The sequence below is a fragment of the Oryzias latipes genome, chromosome 13, assembly GCF_053564925.1.
Source record: "Oryzias latipes strain Hd-rR chromosome 13, Olatipes_Hd-rR_3.1".
Classification (NCBI taxonomy): Eukaryota; Metazoa; Chordata; class Actinopteri; order Beloniformes; family Adrianichthyidae; genus Oryzias; species Oryzias latipes.
In genome coordinates, this window is record NC_136249.1 from 18,184,444 (window position 1) to 18,201,075 (window position 16,632).

Consider the following 16,632-nt stretch of genomic DNA (forward strand, 5'->3'; position numbering starts at 1 on the left):
CTAATAGGAAACTCAGGAGATAACAACTAAAAAATTAAACAAGTGAAAACAGAATTTAAATATGGATGAAATTAAGTATGTTTCCATATGAGATTGGATTTGTTGTATCCAGGGTTCCACCTGTTTGGTGCCGAACGTGTTTTAAAAAAAAAATCTAAAGAAGAACCCAAACATCTTCTAATTAAACTAGAAATTTAGGAAGCATCTTAACCCTTGTGCTATCCTAGGCACTTTAACATTGGGAGTTGGGTCATCTAGACCCACTAGACAGTGCTCTGAACCTTTTTTCTTCAATGATTTGTGAACCTCACTGGTGTCCATGGATTACATGAATTCTTTCCACCTTTATACACCTTTGTCATGGTAGGAAGAACATGTCAATGTAAGGGTGGGGTCATCTAAGATAGCACAAGGGTTAATTATTTAAGGAACAATTCAGGGTGGTTTTTGTAAGCTTTATAATTAAAGCTGTTGTAAGGTCCTGGGTAGGAAAACCCAAACAAAAATATATTAATTTACTCTGAAAACACCAAGAGTAAAATGCACGAACAGTTGCACAAGGCAGCCTGAAACCAAAAGAAAACAGAGTTAATAGATATACCTCTCCAAATGAAAGATAATTCAGTTTCTTAGTAAAAAAGACAAAAGGAGCACACTGGAGACGTCATGGAATAAGGAGGAATATAGTCAGGTTAGGCAAACAAATCCAATATCCGTAATCCACAGAAAAGGCAGATTTATACACCAAGGGAACAGACTTAGTCTTAATCAAGGACAGAAAAAGGTTTAAAAAAAACAGGCGAGTAAAACCATGAGGACCGTGAGCTAAGGAACATTGAACTGACCTAGAGTATGAGGACCTCTCAGTCCTAACTACTGTGGCTCACAGGTGGGACGAATGACAAGCGGCTGGATGTCTCAGTTGGCTGCCTGTACGACTGGCGCATGAAAAACCAGGGTTTGTTTCCCAAGGGGCTTCATCCAGTGTGTGTCCTTGGGCAATTCCATTCGCGCTACTGACCCAAGTCTGGGTCTCCCTGTGCCGGTCCCCAGCCTGGATGAAATAAATACAGGGTTGTGTCAGGAAGGGCATCTGACATAAAACTTTCTGCCAAAACCACCTATGTGAATCAGTGAAAGCTGATTCACTGGGGCGACCCCTGAAGGGATTTGCCGAAAGTTGAGCAACAACTGGTGGGATGAATAACAATGATTGGGCAAAGTGTGGGAGAACATGCAAAACAAAGCTCACCACAGATCATGACATCTGTTTGTATTCTGGGATTTAAATTATTTAAATGTATTTGTTGATTCAATCCAGAAATGTTTTCTGGATATATAATAACCATCATGCCATTATTTGGCGTAAATGAACAAAACATGAGATTATGACGATCAGACTATTTGTTCAGAACTTTTTTGTTAGAGCTTAATTTCGTTTTCACGAGTTTCATCTAAAATCAAAGTTTCTTGTGTGAAATCTTCTCACTCTTTAGAACAGACAGTTGAAATTTTTTGTGTTATTCTTTTATCTTCATTCTATCATGTTTGTCTTTATGTTTCTTTTTCCAGGTAGCAACACTTCCTGTACCTAAAGTCTCTGTAGCAGGAGACACAATATGTCACCTCTGAACACATTTTACTGTTTAATTAAAGTAAATAAATCACTGCAGTCTAAATATGCACTTTTCTGATGACTCCTCTTGGAGAGAACAACACCAGCTCCCTCTAGAATCAATGGTGTGCAGCAGCTCCTTACAGCGTGTTTACCACCACCAACCCCCATCATGCAGACCTAACCGCACAAGCAAAGCGGGAAATAACTACTAATGGAGATGGGACTGTTGACCACAGTCCTAATTTATGTTGATCAATGTCTTCTTTTCCCACAATTTCATTTAAATCTGGAATTTTTGATTTCCTGACTGTGTTGGTTAAACATTCCAACAGCTGTTTTGAAAATGGAAAGCTGCATTGAAGTTAAAGGGGAAGTATTGATCAGCTCCGTGTTTTACAGCAGTGACATTGTGTTTGCATGATCAGGTCACACATCCAGTGAGTGCGTGTGTGCTGTGATCCACCTGTGACTCACAGCAGAGTCTTGATAGATTTCACGGTGAAGGTCTGCGTTCCGTCTTCAATGACGTTCCATGGGGGCCTGCACTTCAAATAAATTGCTGTTTCTCTTCAGAAAGTTCTTTTGACCACATGTTCAACAGCAAGCACCCATCCGTTTTCAGGCACAAAGAACCAAAACTCTGCAGAACTTCTGAAGCAGAACAATGAAAGCTTTCACTATGAGTTCCTGAGCCTGGCTCACAAATTCTCCAGTTCCAGCTTCAGAACCCTGTAATCATTCATCCCTGACGGCATGAAGAATGAAACGTTTCCTGCTTCACTTCCCATCATCGGCTTCCTGGCCAGCAGTGGGAGTTCCTGACACCATGAAAGCCACATTCAGTGCAGTCACCTGCAGCACACATGCAAACAGTGCTCTCCTTGTCTTGTGTCAGCGGAAACCCCTCTTGGCCCTGCAGTCACCTCTGATCACCTCATTCTTTGGCGTCATGGCGAGAAGAGAGGATGCATGGAGGCAGGAGGAGCTGCTGAAGGAAGTAATCACTGTTGCTTCTGAATGATGAAAAAAGCTGAAACCATTTCACATCAAAGAGATATAACTTTTGAATCTTTGAACATTTCCACATATAAACTGTAGGTGTATTGTATAATTAGATGTGGATCTGGAAAACCTTAACATCTGTTGTGATAAGACGAACAATAAAATATCCTGATACTGAACACACAATGACATGCAGAATAGAATGTTGTTGATTTTCATCTGTATTTTTATGTACAAATGAAGATATCGAACACCTACAAAAAAAACAATACAACATTGTCTTTAAACCCAGTATGACATCAAAGACAGAGGATGCTTTTAAAATTTTTAAACCTACTTTTATTTATTTTTTTACATTTTATAGATGCATGGCTGAAAAAAAGCAAAACTTAAAAACCAATATCTTACTGAAAAAATGTAAAGGTTTGAATTAAACTGAAAAATATGGGTTTTTCAATGCACAAGGGCGGCAGTGGCTCCGGCGGTTGAGCGGGTCGTCCAATGATCGGGTTGGCGGTTCGATCCCCACGCCCCCCAGCCAACTGTCGTTGTGTCCTAGGGCAAGACACTTCACCCTCCTTGCCTTCAGTGTGGCTCCACTGGTGTGTGAATGTGTAAGCACGCCCTGGTGATGGTCAGAGGGGCTGTAGGCGCGAACTGGCAGCCACGCCTCTGTCAGTCTGCCCCAGGGCAGCTGTGGCTACAGCAATAGCTACCATCACCAAGTATGAATGAGGAGTGAATGAATAATGGACTCAATGTAAGCGCTTTGAATGACTTGAAAAGCGCAGATAAATCCAATCCATTATTTGGGATTGGACTGTGAATCCAATTTAAACACATTTAAAGACCCAACTACACAGGTTTTTATATGTTATTTTTAAAATAAGGATCATCATAATAAGAAGACCACTTGGAACACTTCGATAAAAAAACAAAAGATGATAGGGGTGGGACTTTAATTTATTTCTTTTTGCTTCAGGCAGGAACAGAACCGTGACAATGAACCTACTGTATAACTTTTAAACTTTGTTTCACAAACTTCTTCCAGAAGCTTAGAAGGGTTTGCTCACTCACCTACAGATGAGTTCAGGAGGAACCATTTTTTCACCTTCTACTGCAGACCCACATTTTGGATCTACAGGGTTCTCTGAGGTTTAGCAGTAATGAACCTCTGACTCTACCATACTCACATAGAGGGAAAAATGAGTCAAATGAGGGCAGTCATGAGCACTGGAGGGACGTGCACATCTGGTCGAAACATTAGACCCCTGCATTCCAGTCATTTGGTCAGAGCCAGGAGATGGATTACCCTGAGACGGACTGAACACAAGCCTCACATTAGCCTCACATTAGCTGGTTGACATGGTGATGAAGCCCCGCCTCCAGGTTGGACCAAAACTTCCAGCAGGTGTGATCAGTTGGGTTTTCATGTGTCCTCATTGCTTCTAGATGTATCTGTTTTCATCCACCTCCCCCACTGGCAGCTCCAGCTCTGGGCTGTGCAAACATGCAGCTGAAAAAGCCATCCGTCATCTCTTCAAGCCTCTCTCCTGTAGTTATGATTGGAACAAATCAGAAAATTCCCGTGGAGCCAGAGAGGAGAGCGTAGCATCCGGCGTGAGAGGTGCCGCTGTCCCAGCAACATCAAGCCCCCCTGACACGAATGGGCGGATATCCTGGGCAGGACCAAAATCAAGTCTCACTTGTCCTTTCTTTTTTTTCCTTTTTCATGCATAGGGGTACCAGTAAATCACACTTCTAGTTCCATGTGCCCCGGCACAACAAGAACAGTCCATTTAATCTCATCTTTTAAGCTCTTCATTCATCACAGGCGTTCTGACTGACGCAAATGGAGGATGAGATGTCTGTCGCTGCAGTTGGAGAAACAAACTCGGGTTGAGGTTGATTGATTTATTTAGCTGCCGGCTGGATGGGAGGAATATGTTGTTTTCTCACATATCTAAACACTCCTGAGAGAGGCAACAGGTCAGCACTGTGTCCTAGTCACATGAGCAGTCAAACATAAGTTCTTTACAGAATAAAAGGGTTAGCAGCAGGTTGAGTCTGCTAGCAGTCACTACAGACTAGCTTTCTGACCTGCATTAGTAGCAGACAGACAAAGTCACATTCTCCTCAGTCAATTCCTTCTGTGAATGTTCACGAAGGTTCAAGGTTCTCCTCTAGTGGTTGCTCAGGACTCTGAGACCATGCAGGATGGACCAAACTGGAGAGAGTTACTGGGCCGAAAATAATTTCCCGTTAAACCACAGCAGGTTTCAAACACACAGTTTTCTGTGCGCGTCACTACTGATGTCTTAAGGTGGACGGGATGATATAAAATATGTGTGTTATGTGCATTCATCTATCTAGGCCTGAACATGTGAAAGCCGAGCACGTCGACCCATCGCCAATCCCACTTTCATTTGGCTCTCCTGTTGACCCAGCTGTCAAAGTGGATTTACAACTTTGGGCTTTACATTTTTCAAAACCAAGCCATTGAGGAGGGTGGAGCTCTGGCCTTCAAAAGCAACACTCACAGGACACCAAACATCCTTCTATGTTGCTACTTAGCTCTGTCGATTCTTCTCTTATGAAGCTAATGAGGTGTGGAGAAGTCTAAACGTAAAAGCCTTGTTGAAGGTGTGGAAGGTAAAACACAATGGCACAGTCTTTGTTATGACAGGCCAATGACTGAGACAGGCCAGATGCACCATCTCATGGAGAAGATGAAGGCTGCTGTACCCCTGGCACCTACAGAACACGGCAGGTTTGAATCACATGTTGGAACCTCCTGAGCATTTTTACTCACATTGAAGCAAAGCATAGGCAGCGACAGACGGGAATGAGGAAAGCCAATACATCGGCTTCAAACCTGAAGTGGAACCGGGGTATGTTACTGAGCTTTCCAGAGGGGATGAAAGAGATGCAAAGTTCACCCAGAGGGGCAAGTGGAACGGGCCGCCACTGCCAAACATCCAGGTAAATGAATTGCAAATTATCCTGAACCACAACACAAGGACGTGTTTGAATGGAGTCACCCACGCTTGAACTAACTGCTGCAGACAAGTAATTCTGAGTGACAAGTGGTTCAACATATGCTAACCGAAAGGCTGCTCAGCACTCAGGATCAATCAAGTGAAACCTTAAACAGAGGCAGGAAAGCCGTCCACGTGAACAGGTTGGACAGAAATTTCAAGCCCTCATTAGAGGCCCCCAGGGGACTGTGGAAACTCAAAGATCCAAAAGGGACTCCCTACATCTGTGAGACAAAGTGACCTAATGAGAGGCGAAAGTAAATAAACTTACTGGACGGATCTACCCACCCAGCCTGAGAACTCCTCTATCAGCTTAGACTTTCTGTCTGAAGGAGCGACTTTAAGGCCACTATCTGCAGTTGTTCATCATATGTCACAGTGACATGCTTACAGCAACCAAGCATGTACCTGATGCTCAGTCGTAGAGTTGCTGTATTCCAAGTGTTACATGTGCACAGGCTTCACATAACCCTAAGATGTACAAACATATTTCAAAGATCATTACTAATGAGTGGAGTCAGAATGAGTCAGAGCAGAGCCTCGGCTCCTTCTGCAGAGAGCACTGCAGGAATGTCAGGCTAAATAAACACGGTGTCTGCTGGAGAACCAAACAGCCCCCTGACTCCTTCACTTTCCCCATAGACAAAGAGGCTGGAGGGCAGCAAAGAATGATGCTGAGCAGTGCTGTGCATCCACACGTCAGAACAAAAAAACTTGAGTTTGGCTGCTTTAACTGTATTAGTAGAGAATTCAAATTCTATAAGGAGATTGTGTTAAAATTCCATTTAAAACAAGAAAATATCTTTAAAACAAACAGAACCCTTTAGATGTCTTTATAGGGTTTTATTTGAACTTGTTTTAAACAAAGATTACTGAACAAAGAACTCATCCCTACATGCACAATGTATCTGCATCAAAATATCAAATAGTGGCAACAAAACATATGTTTATTCTTTTAAATGCACAACAGTTTAGTTGGGGTATGGCCATGATCACTTGTATTTTTGAAAAATGCAACAACAGCAAAAGTCTGCTTAGTACAAGTTTTAAAAAAGCTGGACTAGACGGTTCCTCATGAGTCTCCTTTGGGAGCATCAGATACATTTCTAGTTATTGAAGCCTCACATTTCCATTTTAAGATGGACATTTTTGGGCCTGGTGAAATCTTATCAAAGTAGTGAGTTTGACAGGAAAGATGTCAAGACTAACTCTATGGAAAGCAGCCTAATAATCTCTCCTAATCCATGCAGCAGAATGCACATTTGGTTCTGTCACATCAGCTCTTCTGACTCACTAGCTATGTTGCCATTGACTATTAAATTGCACAAATTGGATATGCGATACTAAATTAACCTAATGGAAACACGACAATTTAAAAAAACTCACATTTATTGAAAAAGAGTTTTTGCGCTTGGAGGAGGTCGTTTTTGAGGCGTATCAAAACTGTTTTTGCACAACTACAAGAGAAATACTTTTTCGGAATTAATTGAGTCAAATAGATAGTGACGCCAATACGCTTCTTGGTAGGAAATGGCTGCCTGGGGCGTTGCACAGCGGGCGCCACAAAAGGTCCCACAGTTCATTATCAAAAGTTGAGCTGACATGTGGAATTGTTGGATCCACAGATCCTCTGTAAAATCACCAACCATAATCTCCCAAAATCGCTTCCTCTCTAGTCGCTCCCACGTGTAAGGAGCTTGTCACTCGATGGCTTGAATAAGATGTTGACGTTTCCTTTGATAAATGATGATTGGCGCTGGTGCCGTGACAGGAATTTGAATGTATGTGCTGTACAATAAAGTATTGTTCACATTCGTCACCATGTCTATGAAAGACTTATTGCCTGAGTTGGTTTGTGTTTATTCAAATAATTGTAATGAAAGGGAATCAGTGTAATTGTGAAATTGTGTTTTTTCGACATTTCAAGAATTTCGATAAAGTTTTGCACATTTGTATCATGGAAACACAGCTTCCGTCGCCTAATTGAATTATATGGCCTGCATCTAGCAATGGAGTACAAGCTGAGTGAAAAACAAGCTTATGTCTCTGTGGCTCATGATGCTCGGTCTGATCAGCAGGACCTGCAGGATACCCAAAAATAAAACCACAAGGACACATTTTATGAAGATCAAGTTTTAAAATATTTTGTGTTCTAATGAGGATGACCTGTTGTTAAATTTATTTCCTTGTTTTTATTACACTTTATGACCATCATGCTGGTTTGGTGGAGCAGCAACCTGAATCTCCTGCTATTCTACCTGAGATCAGTGTGGTACAGCAAGTTCCAACTGCTTCAGAGTCAAAATCTGTTGGTTTTTGAGTGAACACAGCAGCAGTCATGTATTTGTTCATATCAGACACACATTATAAATACAGGGTCTGCATAATATCTCAAATTTGTACATAGTAAAAAGAGTTTTTTTTTGGATGGAATAATCTTACCCGAGCTCCTGACCTGATGTGGCCGTGCTTACATTCACACTCTTGATAGCAGTTGTTTGTTTAGGTCTATTATCAGCGTGCCCCCTCTAGTCATGGGGGTCCCCTAAACTGAATCCCACATGACTGACTGAGCCTCCCCCAGTTCTGCTTTATGTCTTTCTGACCCACTCTGACATATTTACTTGAAGTCCTGCTCAAAGCTTTTCTGAAAGGCTGTTTAGCTGCAGGTCAAAACATAAAAGTGATCAACGAAAAATCTCACCTGAACTTTTACAACGCAACTGGACAAAGGAAGTGAAGCAGATCTAGATTTTCTTTGAACTTCAGAGGATAAAATAATTCTTCAAAATTCATTTTATGCTCAAATATCGGATGATGCTGAAGGCAAATATCCCAGTTAAACAACTGTAATCATTAGGATTCATCTCTTTGGTGCAAAGCACTGGCTCTGTCTCTATATAATCTTTCTGCTTTAAACCAGCAGCCACAATAGTGTCTTAAACACAAATATTTTCTACAAATGTAAAAATTTGATAAAGCATTTGATTTAAGTGTTTTGTGTTTTTTGTTAGGTGGGAGGATTGGCTCAAAATTGCAAGACTTTCTAGAAACTTTCTGATCCAAAAAACAAATAGAAAAACACAGTTTAGATTTTAGACGAGTGTTGAGGCTGACGCAGAAAATGTAACAGGCTTTTGAGTGGAAGAAGAGTTGCATTTTTTTCCAGAATCTGTTCCTCTTACTGACACAGCTGTGGTGGTTTCAGTCAGACGTGTGAAAGTAACAGAGAGCTGCTGTTTGAAACCGCAGAAATGCTGTAAATCATGGGTGGGGGTCTGGCTGAATGAACCTGTCGTAGAGGTGGTTGAGTCATGTCACTCTTTAGTCTAATGTTTTTGTCTGGCGATAAGACTTAATGCATGTGGAAGGAGTTTCCCTTTAAGTGTTTAACTGAACAGGTGGAGCTCATTCCGATCTTTTTTTAGCCATTTACCGAAAGAGCTGAACGTACTGTAGTAAAGCTTTTGCAAACAAACCTTTTTTTTTTTATTTCTGCAAGGTTCTAAATCAAAGACCTGGCACTAAGAACAGAAAAATGTCTCTAAACTAGAACTTTTTTGAAGTAAAAAGAATGTTTGACTCAGACTTACAATTGAGTCTTTACCTCCAATATATTGTTTTTATACCTTCATGACAGAAGAGCTCCAGATCGGGGGAGGCCTGGAACTCTCCTCTAGAAGCATGAAACAGTCTGAGGAGGTCTGCTGTGACAAGCTGACATGCAGCAGGTTCTACTGCCCTGGGGCTAACTCCAACGAGGAGAATCCTGATGAAGCTGTGAGGACTCAATCAATACTAGCTCAAAAGAGGGGCGTGTGTGTGGGGGGGGGGGGGTACAGACAGACAGAGATGGATGAGGGGAGCAGTATTTCACAGTGACTAAGAAATGTGGGAACGCATGGATCAAAGGAAACAAGCACACAACTTAAGATAAACATGACCAAAAGATTAAATGCATGAGAAAGAAAAACAGGTTAGGTAAACATGCTGGGGAGGCACGAAGGAAAAAAGGACCATGTAAACAGAGAGATTACCTGAGAGGGAGGAGACTGAGTCTAAATCGAAGACACTTAAAGAAGGCCAATCGATTGTGGTCAAGGCTGACTGGACCCTCCTCTTTGGTTAGTCATCTATTTCTGATGTACGCTGGGATCCAGCGTTCTCGTCTTCTTACATCTCTCCATCACAGATGAATGAAACTATTAGACCTGCACAGTTCTTCTGGAGAGGAAAGTACACGTACTGCATCCTTCTGCGTCTCTTCTCTTGCATCAGGGTTTTTTTTAATCATGAAGTCATCAGAGATTAAAATTGCAGATGTCCTGTTTGATTATCAAAAATATCAATACGATGGTTTATCTGAAACTCCGTTCAATGAAAGCCTCAAACCAGAAAGAAGAAAATAAAGTCATAATCTCCACTGAAGAAACTCTGCAGGCCATCAGGAGAATCTGGTGGATTTGGATGCTGTTCAGTAGAAAAGTTTCTTCTCAAAAAAAACAACCTTCCATACAAATAAGAAGGTTTAATAGTTGGACAAAATATTACCCATTGGAACTTTTTCAAAAATTACACAACATAATTTCTTTACACAGTAATATTTTGCTTAGAGCACCAGGTCTCATACACAGGAAATTTCAAACCATGTAGAACATATAAAGGACTTTTGTAATGCTAAATCATGCAAATCAGACCATTATTACGAAAAGATTGTAATAAGTTGTAGATTTTTTTTAATAAACATTGATTTGGTTGAGGAACACGGGAACACATTTTAAATTATTTGATTATTATTGGGTGTTTTGGAGTGAAATAATAATTTTTGGGAGATATTAGGCTGTTGCCTCATACCGATCCTATACCTGCTTGCTGGATGCTAAAGTTTGTCTCTACTACTGAAGGATGAAGCTCCAGGGGTGGACACAGAGGGGCGTAATCCTGCTCGTTTTCCAACATACCCTGATCTCTCACACGTTCTACTGGCTGGACACACCTGATCCAGGTAACCAGCTGTGAGTGGAGCAGTGATTTCTGAAAAACATGCAGGCACGCTAGGCTTGAGGTCTGAAATGTCCCACCCCCTCCCCTGGATGAACAGCTGTCCATCATAGGGACACACACAAAGAAACACATCTAAGGGACAATCTGCAGTCAGCATGTTGAAGAACGTTTCCAGGGAAGCATGTTTGTGGACTGTGGGAGGGAGATGCAAATCTGTGGAGCTTCACTGTTTGTGGAGGCTGAGACTTCCTTTGAACTCTGATTTATCCAACCCTTCCTTAAAATTAGATTAGCATACAAACAAAAACTTCTTTCATTTTATTTTATTATAATACAACTTTCATTTCATCAGGAAACTCTTTAAGTTACAGAAGATCAAACTCAGCTTTAATCTAAACCTTTTTTGTGAAAACCTGTCTGACAGCGGGGTTATCCTCCTGTGGTGAAAACGTGGCTTGATGACTTGATGACCATCGTCCATCAGTCATGCGCAGCGCGTGCAGAACGTGTTTAGACATCTGCATTCAACATCACCTTCCCAGGCTCTCCATTCAGCAGCAATATTGCAGAGATGTGTATGTTTATGGGAATGGTGTTATGTCAGATATCAGCGATTTGTTATGAAGGGGGTGTAAACAGCAGGCTGTGATTGGGGGGTTTTGGATGGGGGGGCTGGGTGTTACAGAGTGTGTGCAGGAGGGTGTAGGTATGGCTCTGACAGGGTCAGGACACATCCGAGAGCTGATGGTAGCTCCTCAAAACATCAGACTGAAGCTGCAGACTCTTCCTCTGCTCAGAGAGGAATATGCATAACTGTAAAAGGTTAAAAGCAAATATTGAGTCATAATTATGCAGCTTTCATTTGGCCTGTGCTGGGGCTCTGTGGGGGGGGGCTTTGTTTGGTGAGTCCATTGATTTACCCTCATTGTTTCTGCAACTTCCCCTCCTCTGCTGACTGACGAGACCAGAGGAGGATTTGTAAATAATAATTCTAAACAGAAGTATGGATTTCTGCCGTAAAGCAGAATTGAGACGTATTGATCTAATAGCAGAAGCAAAGAACATCGGATTTGATTTTGGAGCAACACACAACTGTATGTTTTTTTTATGGCATCATTTTCCACTTTACATAGGGTAGTCGAATATTTTTTTACATCTTACCACAGTTATACCAACAGACTCTTTTATTTATTTATTTTTGCCTTTTTAAAGGTTAAATACGCTTTCAGCAATGAATAAAAACTGTAGCTTTCATCGAACCCAGTTCCCCCTGCAGAAGAATTAGCACACTCTGCTTCTTGTTTTGGGTAGTAGCTGAACCTCATCGAGTGTCGGTGTTAATTATAAAACAAACTTGCATTAAAAAACTTCCCCCTGTGAGTCACAGAACAATCGCAGATATCTCCAACTTGTATTATAACTAGTTTTAACTTGTGTTTGTGAGAAAATGCTCAAATTGTGAGTGAACTACATGAGCGATTATAAAATGTAAACTTCTGAGGGAATTTATGAGCTAACCTTCACAAAAACGTCTGGCAAAATGCATCTAAACCAAATTAAGTGAAAAAATAAATTCAACTTTTTCATAAGTTGTAATAAATTCAAACTATTCACAAGCTGTCACTGTCTAACATCATGGAAGAGGGGTCATTCTTTTTCTCAAAGTCAGCGCAAAGGCAGCCACTTCTACCAAGTCTAAAAACAACTTTGGAGTGCTTTCATGAGCTATTTTATGAGTATCAGCATTTAATTACAGGACACCATTAGGCAGCCTCTCAGCCAGGAAGGTCTTGGCTTTATGAGACTCAAAATATTCTAGCAACAGAGAATTACAGTCAATAAAAAATGTTTAGTTTCATCCCTATACAGCCCAGTAATGCCCCACATCTTTACATCCTCTTGGTCTTGATGTCACTCAGCAGAAGAGAGAATTTTCTGTATATAAAACTGCATCAACAAAGAATCTTCCTGAAACTTTACTGGTTTTGAGTTAAAAGCAAACAAAATTGAAAACACTTTAAATCAGAAATAATTTAAAGTTTTATAGAAGGATCATATCCTTCACTTAAAAGACTTCCTCAAATGGACGTTGTTGGAAAAACGTGTGATTAACTAAAATCCTCTTTTCTCTCACAAGGGTGTTTGGATCTCCTCTCAGATTGTTTATTATTTACAAATTTACTCAACACAATGATCTGCGTACCTCTGGTCTCTGCTATGGAACTGCAGGATTCCTCACTCCTCCCACAGATGCAGAAGTGAACTTTCAGAACATTATTGCTCAGAAGCCCATCTGTGGGTTCACTGCTCTACTGTGGGATGTGTTTTTCTGCAGCCACGTCAGTGAGAAGAAACCACACATCCATTTGATTTCTTTATTTGGGGAATTCACAGAGAATCTAAAAGGAAACATGCCAAACTTTTAAGGTTTGAAACAGAAAATCACTAAATTTAGAGATGAAAGTTTTCTGTTTTCTATATTTCAGTACAGGACTATCGTTCGTAGAGCAACTGTAACCATCAGTAAAGACTAACCACTGATATTTTAAAGAACAAAGGGTATTCAGGGTTTGTATGGAATGAAAACCTGGAAAAGTTTTGGAAATTGAAAATGTAATTTTTAGGTCCTTGAAAAGTTTGCGAAAAACAAAAAGTTCTGTAAAGATTTGGAAAAGTCATGAAAATTTTATATTTTGGATGCAAAAAATATATATATAGTTTAACATGAGACTTTGTGGCAGAAGTTCAACCTGACTCTATTGGTGATGGGAGTTTGTTGCCGTAAAGCAGTTTTAGTTGTCGTCAGTTTCAGCGCATGGCACCTTCAGCTTGCTATCGTGAAATGCTACGAAATGCCGGGAAATGAAGCTTTAACAACAAGTGGCTTTTCAAGGAGAGGTATCAACTGGGGCCACTGAAAGACCCTGAAACACATTTTGCACCAGAAACGAGCAAAATGCAGACTTTGCTCCAACTCCTTGGACATGAGCAGCGTGAGAGAAGCAGGGCTGGTGAGACACATGAAAGGGAAGAAACAGCGACTTCTGCAGAAGTCAGTCGGTCAGGGAACATTTTAAAACATGATGGCGTTATGATGGAAGCAGTGCATTCAATAAAAAAAAAAATTGGTGATCTTCGTTCAAATCTTTTCCGTGATTTTTGTTCTAATATTTTCTAATAACTAAAAAAAGTTTTTAAAAAAACTCCAAACAGGCTGGGCACTAACCTTATCTGCTCGTGAAAACTACAAGATGAGGTGCAATGAAAAGTTGAAAAGCCACAATGTGTCATAGACATGACGTGTTCGTCATTATATCACCAGTCTGTTTTGTTCTTCCTAGTTACTTTACTTACAAACCTTACAGAACAAAATGTTGGAAAATGATTAAACATTGAGCAGTATGAACGCTTTATTTATTTATTTCATGTGTGAGTCAATCCCGACGACAATCATATCGGGCACAAAGCAGCTAAATCTGTAGGTGACCTGCTGGACGCTCACTTTGTGGGTGGGGTCAACTTTATCAACTTTGCTATCATTTTTTTCAGAATTCGCTTTAATACCTTTTAGGACTACAACAGTTTTGGACTTTGAATGGAGGAAGTTTGACAGGAAAACTAGAGAGTTGATGGACATGATGGAAAAAAGAAAGGTGGATCTCCTGTGGGTTTGGGAGACCAGATGGAAAGAGATCAAGGCTTAAAGACTGGAAGCAGCTTCAAGATGTTTGATTATGGAGTGGATGGATAGAAGAATGGAGGAGGAGAGATCCTGAAGGAGGAGTTGATAAGAAGGTTCTGGAGGTGAAGATAGGGTCAGAGAAGATGATTAGTCTGAAGATGGAATTCAAAGGTCTGACGGTGAGTGCTGTCACTGGCTAGGTAGGAGAAAGTCTGGAGAAAGAAGAGAAAATTGTGAAGGATGGAGAGTGATGATTGGAGCAGACTTTAACAGACACGTGACTTTGGAAATAAAGACTAGGGAAGTAACGTAAAAGTTTGGAGTGAAGGACTGGAAAACAGAAGAACAGATGATGAATACCTTCACAAAAAGTATGGAAATGTCAATGGAGAAGACATTTTTCAAAAAAAGAGAGAGACAAAGGGAGACATTAGAGTCGAAGGAGGCGAGCACATGTTGATTAGATCTTGTTTAGAGGAAGAGCCCATGGTAAATGTTTAGGAGATCAATGCATAGAAGCCGTTTGAGATGCTTTGGACACATTGAGAGGAGGAACAACGATGATGTTGGTGAAAGGATACTGAGGTTGGAGATACCTGGAGAGAGATCTAGAAAAAGACTGTTGTGGGGTTTGTAATTCCGGAGGATTTGCGCTGCTTTTCTTAGTGGAAAGATCCTCTGGAATTATGTTTGTTGCGTAAAAACGGTTGAAGAGTAACAACGTATCAAAAAGCATCTGTTATTTAGGTGTCCCTAGCAACATCTCCGAGGTTACAGGGTTAACACATTAAAACCGGTTTTTGAAAAGCTATTTTTGACACGTTTACAAACAAACTTCTAAAAACTACAAGTTTGAGAGAAAATGTGCAACTTCTGTCAGTTATTTAGACAAAAATACAAATATTATCTTTGATTTTTAACCCTTTAATTAGGAAGCTTCAAACACCAAATTGTCTTATATTCTGCTATATTTTTAACAACAACTTTGTTTCATGTTCATGTTCTGTCCAGCATTTATTAACATCCAACATGTATTCCCAACAATGGTCATGTCATGATGCTACCACCTCCATGCCTCGCTGTGAGCTCAATGACATCAGAAGTTTTAGGTTTTTACCACAACTGCAATTAATTTTTCGAGGTTGAGTTTCTTGTTTCTAAATGGTCAAAGGAGCTGGATTCAATCTTTAAATACAAATTGGAGGCTTTAGCTTAAGATAAACAGGAGTATATAAAAAAAAATAGTCTTCAGGAGGCTTTAGAATAATCAGATCTTTCAAGCGTTGTCCATGTTTCTAGATATTTGTCTATTTTCTTCAGATCATTTAGCCCTCGTGTTTTCTTTTTGTGTCGTCCTTTTTTGTCAGCAGCTGCAGCTTCTGTCTTTAGCGGCTGCACGCTGTGCATATCTGCATATGACGGCAAACAACCTGACCTATTTACAAAGAGCTTCATCTCTCTCCTCCTTTACTCTCTTGCTCCACTGTACATTTGTATGCATTGATATCGCTCCAGTGCTATCCATACGTATGTCTCATTTGCACTCTACTTTGTTAAAGCGCCTCTTATGTGTTAACATTTGAGATCCATTTCTGAGTTTTCATCTCCACAGAATTGTTCCAACCAGCTGGCAGTCTAACATCTTTGTAAAAATCCTTCCTAAAGATCCATCAGTGAGTTCTTCCCGCTCAAAGACACGTCAGCTTTTGCCAAGACAGACGTGCACATCATCTCATCCTTTCTTCCACTTAGAAACACAGAGTTAGAGTGCAGAGGCTGAAGATGGAAGATGCTTGCAGGATAGCTCGATCATCAGAGCGTGATAGGCAGAGTGATGCATGTACTTCTGACGGAAAGGTGCTTCTGTCCTCTAAAACGCAGTTTTAAAAAGTGTTCACTGAGTGCAGAGAGGAGGAACTTGGAGAAACGTAAGTGTGTGCATGAGATTGATGATAAACTGAACGAGTCCTTGATGGAGGAACGAGTCCGTAATGACCAAATTCAATTATCCCGGCCGTGCACGCGGCGTGTTGGCCAGAGCTTCTTACCCGTCACTTACAGCAGATGCAGACTCATAAATCCTGATTATTTTAGCTAACAAGAACCTTCTTCCACTTCACTGAATAACAAACAGGTAAGAACACATAAGGGGGGGGGGGGGGGCACTCCAAGTATTTTAACTGTGGAAGGCGAATGCGTGACTTGCGTGAGCTGCATGTGAACATCTACAGAGCTTCATACTAGTCGCTGCTTCTGCTCAGACATAAACACACATGCAGCACTTTGGC